General features: G+C 41.7%; 1 pseudogene; it reads left to right on the top strand.

The window, feature by feature from the left end:
- Positions 1-1,476: 1,476 nt before the first annotated feature.
- On the top strand, positions 1,477-2,732 carry LOC104848827 (annotated as a pseudogene).
- Positions 2,733-6,000: the final 3,268 nt, after the last annotated feature.

The following is a 6,000-nucleotide window of genomic DNA, read 5'->3' on the forward strand; positions in this document are numbered from 1 at the left end:
TATTTCGGAACATTTAATAGACACTGAACATTAGTTAATATATTTTTCAGAAATATGGGTGAACATTAGTTGATGTAGGAATCTGGTTAGGTTTTAGTTAGGTAAGAGAGGTCTTATTACAACAGTGATGTGTAACAAACCATGGAGCAGCACTCAGTGGTTCACATGCTTCAGAGAGACCACCGGGGCTTGGCTCAAGACTATGAGTTAGGTCCAGGTCTGTTCCACTGTTCTTTTCTTGCTGAAACCAGCAGCAATCAGGATTATGTCTTTCATATGACAGATCCTAAGAGCTGAGAGATCCAGCTAAATCATACCAGCATAGCTATTACAAACTGTGCTGCTATAAACAGGTGCACATATGTCACTGTGGTACGATTCTTTTAATTCTTTTCGAAAGATACCCGAAAGAGGGATGGCTGGGTCAAATGGAACCTCCAGTCCCAGCTCTTTGAGGTATCTCCATATTGATTTCCATAGTGGTTGCTCCAGCCTGCACTCCCACCAATAATGGAGAAGGGTTCCTTGCTTCCCACAACCCCGCCAACATTTGTCATTGTGTGATTTCTTGATAGCAGCCATTCTTTCTGGGGTGAGGTGGAATCTCAGTGATGTTTTCATCTGCATCTCTCGAATGACCAGTGATGTGGAACATTTTTTTCATATATTTACTTGCTGCTTTTACTTCTTTGTCTGAGAAATGTCTGTTCATTTCAGATGCCCATTTTTGAATCAGGTCTTTATATTTGGGGGTGCTGATTGTTTTGAGTTCTTTATATATTCTACATAATAGTCCTTTGTCTGAGGAGCAGCTGGTAAAAAGTTTTTCCCACATTGTAGGTTGTCTTTTAGTTCTGTTGATGTTTTATTTTGCAGTGCAGAAGCTTTTGAATAAGATGAGATCCAAGTTGTTGATTCTCTCTGCTAGTTCTCATGCTACTGAGGATTTGTTCATGACGTCTTTTCCTATGCCAATATCTTCCAGAGTTCTGCCTAACTTATCTTCCAGCAAGATTAGTGTTTCTGTTTTAATATTAAATCTTTAATTCACTTGGATTTTAATTAAGTGCATGGTGAGAGATAAGGGTCTAGTTTCAATCTTTGGCAGGTTGAGATACAGTTTTTCCAATACCATTTATTAAAGAGGCTATCTTTCCTCCAGTGGGGATGGTCAGCTCCTTTGTCAAAGACGAGGTAGCTGAGTACATCTGGAGTTGTTTTTGTGTCTTCCAGTCTGTTGCACTGATCCTCAGGTCTGTTTCTTTGCCAGTATCATGCAGTTTTTATCACAGTGACTTTGTAGTATAGTGTCAAAGTGGGAATTGTTATACCAACTGCCATGTGTCTGTTGCCTAGGATGGCTTTTGCTCTTCTAGGTCTCTTCTGGTTTCAAAAGAATTTTTGGATTCTTCTTTCTAGTTCTGTAAAATATAGTGTTGGAATTTCAATTGTCATTGCATAAACCTCTGGATATTTACATTCTTTTCACTAATAGAGGTCATAGGACCAAGTGGGGAGGGGGTTAAATAAGAAATAGGGTAGCAACTTATTTGTTTTTTACATAATTTGTTGATATCCCCATGCCAAGATGGCTCTTGCTGTGCTCGTCAAAAGAGATGATCCTTGAATAATCCAAAGCCAGCTCCTTCACTTTTATTCTGCCTTACCAACCTACAAGACCAGCTGCTGGCTCCTGGAGCTATCCTTCTCTCAAAACTAGCATTCATCCATTTAATACTATGCACTGAGTGAGAACTAAGATCACTATGAAAACCATGTGGTAATGTGAAAGAAATACCCACAATACAGTGTATCATTGTGTGATGAGAAGAAGATAGAACCAAGTTTCCAGCCCCTGGCGGGCCTCAGCCAGCCGAGCTCAAGGTGCTGTCCCTCTGGGACAGTGCAGCTACAAAGGGAAAGCACTAATCCAGGGCCATGAACAGGCCAGCAAACCCACTGCTGGACCATGAGGAACACTGCCTATGCCTCAGAGAGCTTTGAGAAGTGGTGCTGGGCATCCTTCCACAGCATTCAATATGATTTTAAGCCAGCATCTGTAGACACTTCCTGTGAAAGAGAGCTTCAGGTTGGCAAAGGAGATAAAGTCACAATTATGCTGTTATACTTTCCTGGGTCCACGCCACCAATGACTGTATTCAAGGGGAATAAATGGCCTTTTCAGAAAGACTGTGTGCTTATTATTAATCTTGGCACTGGTGTGTATGTACTGGAGAAACTCAATAGCAGCCTTCAGGTGAAGAAGACAACAGCTGAGGGGAGCAGTGAAATACAGGCCGGAGTGGAGCAGCAGGCCACTCGGCCCCCACAGCTTTCACAGCCATCTCCACCTCCCACACCATTCAGAGCTCCAAAAAAAACCTCCAGCTGGACTCAAAACCTCTCCCATGAAGGACATCCCCTCTCCTGAACCTCAGCTGGTTGGCATCAAAAGAGAGCTGAGGGCTGAAGTTGACATTTTTGGACAGATGAGAAGCATAGTGGGAGCAGCTCTTCAAACTCAAAGATCTCCTTAAGAAGTGATGACAGCTCCAGTGGTGGAGGTGAGAGATGAGGACAATGGCCTGGCCTCTCTGTCACACCAGCAGCCCTACAACAGCAGGCCTGCCATTGCCAATGGAACCAGCCAGCCACAAGGAAGCAACCAAATCATGAGCATCCTCAGAAATGACCTGCAGTTGAATGAGTCTGGCAGTGACAGTGATAATTAACACTGATTTCCTGGTGCAAAAATGTGATTCCACAAGACCAGGCTACGTTCATGTGGAGTCCATTGCCACAAGGAAAATGTAGATCAGTGCCTATGAGGAGTTGGATGCTTTGGAATTCTCTGATATTAGTCTTTAACTTAGTGGTGATGGGTGATTTTTCTCATGTAATTTTTGAATGACCTCCTATTACAAAGTTTAAGTAGATCTGTAGAAGAACTAACAGAATTATATTTCTATTTGGTTAACATTTTTAATGAAAAACAAACAACTGTGCCCTGGGCTGGGTTACTCAAAGGCCATGTCTTCACCAGGTCAGTGATTCCATTTTAAATGTCAGCAGCCATTAGTTTGGCCAGCAGACCCCAAATGGTCTGTACCAGTGAGGTACAATCTTTGAGGGACAAGGAAGAAGAGGGAGACCTCAAATTGGATCATAGAAATATGTTTATAACCACTTTAAATTGTTGACATAAAGTAGTAAGGGAGTTTGACCCAGTCTGACAAACCTGGGTAGAGGTGAACTTCAGGGAGTCTTTGAGTATCAGCTGGATTGTACTCCAATGATACTCTAGCTTAATCCCCTCACTTACAGGAAAGGGAAGCACCTGCCTGGTTTATGACCAGTCCTCTCCTTCCAGTCCATGTTCTCTTCCTTGCATTTCGCTTAATGGAATCAGTATTTTTATACATGGAACTTATAGTGTACATTAGCATTTTTACTGGATTCAAAAAGCGCGAAGCATTTCCAGCTAGAATTCAGATCCCAGTAGTCCCTAAATGCTTTAGGCTGAGTGAGTGAGCAGATTAAACCAGCAGCGACTATAGTGATGTGTGTGACTCAGTTGAATTGAGGCTTTTACTTCCATGTGGATTCATCCTAGGTGTTCTTCATTTGGTGGGTTTTAGCAGGATTGGAATAGGGTAGGAGTAGAAAAGAAACCTCTCTGAACAAATGAGCCAGCAGTAAACTTCTAAAAACCAAAATCTAGATAGGAGTTCTGCAATATGGAATGAGTACATTCTTTGATAAGATCTTTCCTCTTGTGATTTTGTACCAGTGTGCCTTACTTCTACATTTCTTTGTATTTTTATATAAAACTAGAAGAAAATCAAGATTGCCTTCTACAGTGTGTGCAGTTTCCAAATGAATCTGACATTGTTGGAAACTGATCATTAGTAATCGTCCCACATTGAGTGAATGTGCTATAAGTTGTCCTGTGATTAGAATGGAGCAGCCTATTTCTGTAATTTGAATGAATGTGTCCTAAGGAATTCCCAACTACTATGGTTCATGGGCATCAACACATTAATAATGCTTTTCCTTTCTCTGGTTCCTCCACTCAGATGACCTCTCCCTAGCTAGTGGAAGAAAACAGTCTGGACCTACAAAGGAAGTGGATGGTCCATGTTGGGGGACTTTGAAGAGAGTTGGGTTATCTACATAGTGAATCCAGTGAGCCAAAATAGGAAGAGAAGCTGTCACCTTGCAGCACCTGCAGCACTCTGCCCCTGAGTAGATGGTAGGCATGTGCTAGCTCTTGTGGTGGGGTTTTTGCCCATCATGAGTGCTCAATGGATTCAGTGGCAGGTAGGAAATTATATTTAATGAACTGATTGATAATTGCTTTGTAATTCCAAGGTAATGATAGCTCAGGGAAGGTAAAAGTCAGTATTGGAGACTTGAACCATTGCCAGATGAGGGAATTATTTCACTGCTCTTAACCTGTGTCAGCGAGGTACAAATCTGGCTGGGACAAGTGCACAGCTCGTATGTCTCCTAGCACACTAGTAGAGGCCTAGTTCATGCATTGAGCCTTGTTTATGTCCAGCTATGGCCTCTCCCATCCCCCCTAGATGGATGCCTCCATAGCCCATCCAAGGACACTCCAATAACCAATCCTGCTAAGCCAAATATATTACTCCTCCTTTGCCACTCCCTCTATCAAAACTTTATAAATTTCTGGCTGAACTTTTTAAAAGCAGAAGTGTTCCAGATATCTCCCCGGAGTCTGCTTGGTGATTCTGCACCTTACCCTCCCAGTCCGAGTTTCTGAACCTTGTTCCACAAGCGAGCTCATGGTCAGAAACAACAAACGTGCTTTAATTGGAGCAGGCCTTGATGTAGATCTGAGTGTAGTTTCTGGTCTGTTAAGATATTTGTTTCTATAGGAAATACTGTGTATGTGGCACTAGGCTTGGTGAATCAAGCTTTCTGAGCCTGACAGATTACTTCACAGGTATATTTATGTCAGCTAAACTGGACTTCTTCTTCCTGTATCTGTGCATTCACTGTCTCTCTTGTTTCCTTCACCCCACTCCAAGCCCCAAGTCCAGGGTTCTTAGTTTTCTCTTCATGGACTCTTGCTCTATTTTGACCCACGTGGAGTACCTTGTGAGTACAAACTGACCTTTCTCTTGCTTGAACTCCTTAACAGCAGGTACTGTCATCACAAGACAAGATATTCATGTGCTTATAGCTTGTGGAGGAAGCAGAAAAAACTAACCAGTGAAGAAGTATAGGAGTTAGACACAGAGAAAATGTCCCAGGCATTTGGTCAAAGCTAAATATATATCCATGCTGAAGTTTCTAACTAAACTGTTAAATTTCCTTTACTTTATACAGTGCCTGCTGCACTGTGAGTCATTTAGGCAAAGTGAAAAGACTAAATCTGACATGTCTGAGGAGCCAAAGCAAGTCCTAGTAAAATGTGTTGGGGAAACATAATATAAATAAAATAGAGATATATTATAATACCACTCATTTCTGTAGCAGAATCTTTTTTTTTTATGTGTGGTGTGCTTCTGTAATAGGAAAACTTGAAAACCTTATTTCCCTGTCCCAGAGACCTGTTTACTAGGAGAGAGAGGCGAGGGGAGATATTTATTACATTATTTTGAAAGAAAATTATTTGTCTGTTATGTGGATGTGGATATTAGATACAGTCAAAATGGGTATTCCCATTTGACAAAGAATGTAGGATTTCTGAAACTCAGGCCTTAATTGGTAGTTTGGAAGTCAAGACCAATTGAAGCATTATGAAATGTATGCTTTATTTTCTTCTGATATTTCTGTCTTGGGCTCATTATCTCACTTAATGATTTAAAATATCTTGTACCAGGCTGGGCGTGGTGGAACACTTCTGTAATCCCAGCACTTGGGAGGCTGAGGCAGGAGGATCGCTGTGAGTTCGAGACCAGCCTGGGCTACATAGTGAGTTCTAGGTCAGTCTCAATTACATAGTGAGACCCTGTCTCAAATAACCAAAAA

The sequence above is a fragment of the Fukomys damarensis genome, unplaced genomic scaffold, assembly GCF_012274545.1.
Source record: "Fukomys damarensis isolate Sample0158 unplaced genomic scaffold, DMR_v1.0_HiC HiC_scaffold_20, whole genome shotgun sequence".
Taxonomy (NCBI): domain Eukaryota; kingdom Metazoa; phylum Chordata; class Mammalia; order Rodentia; family Bathyergidae; genus Fukomys; species Fukomys damarensis.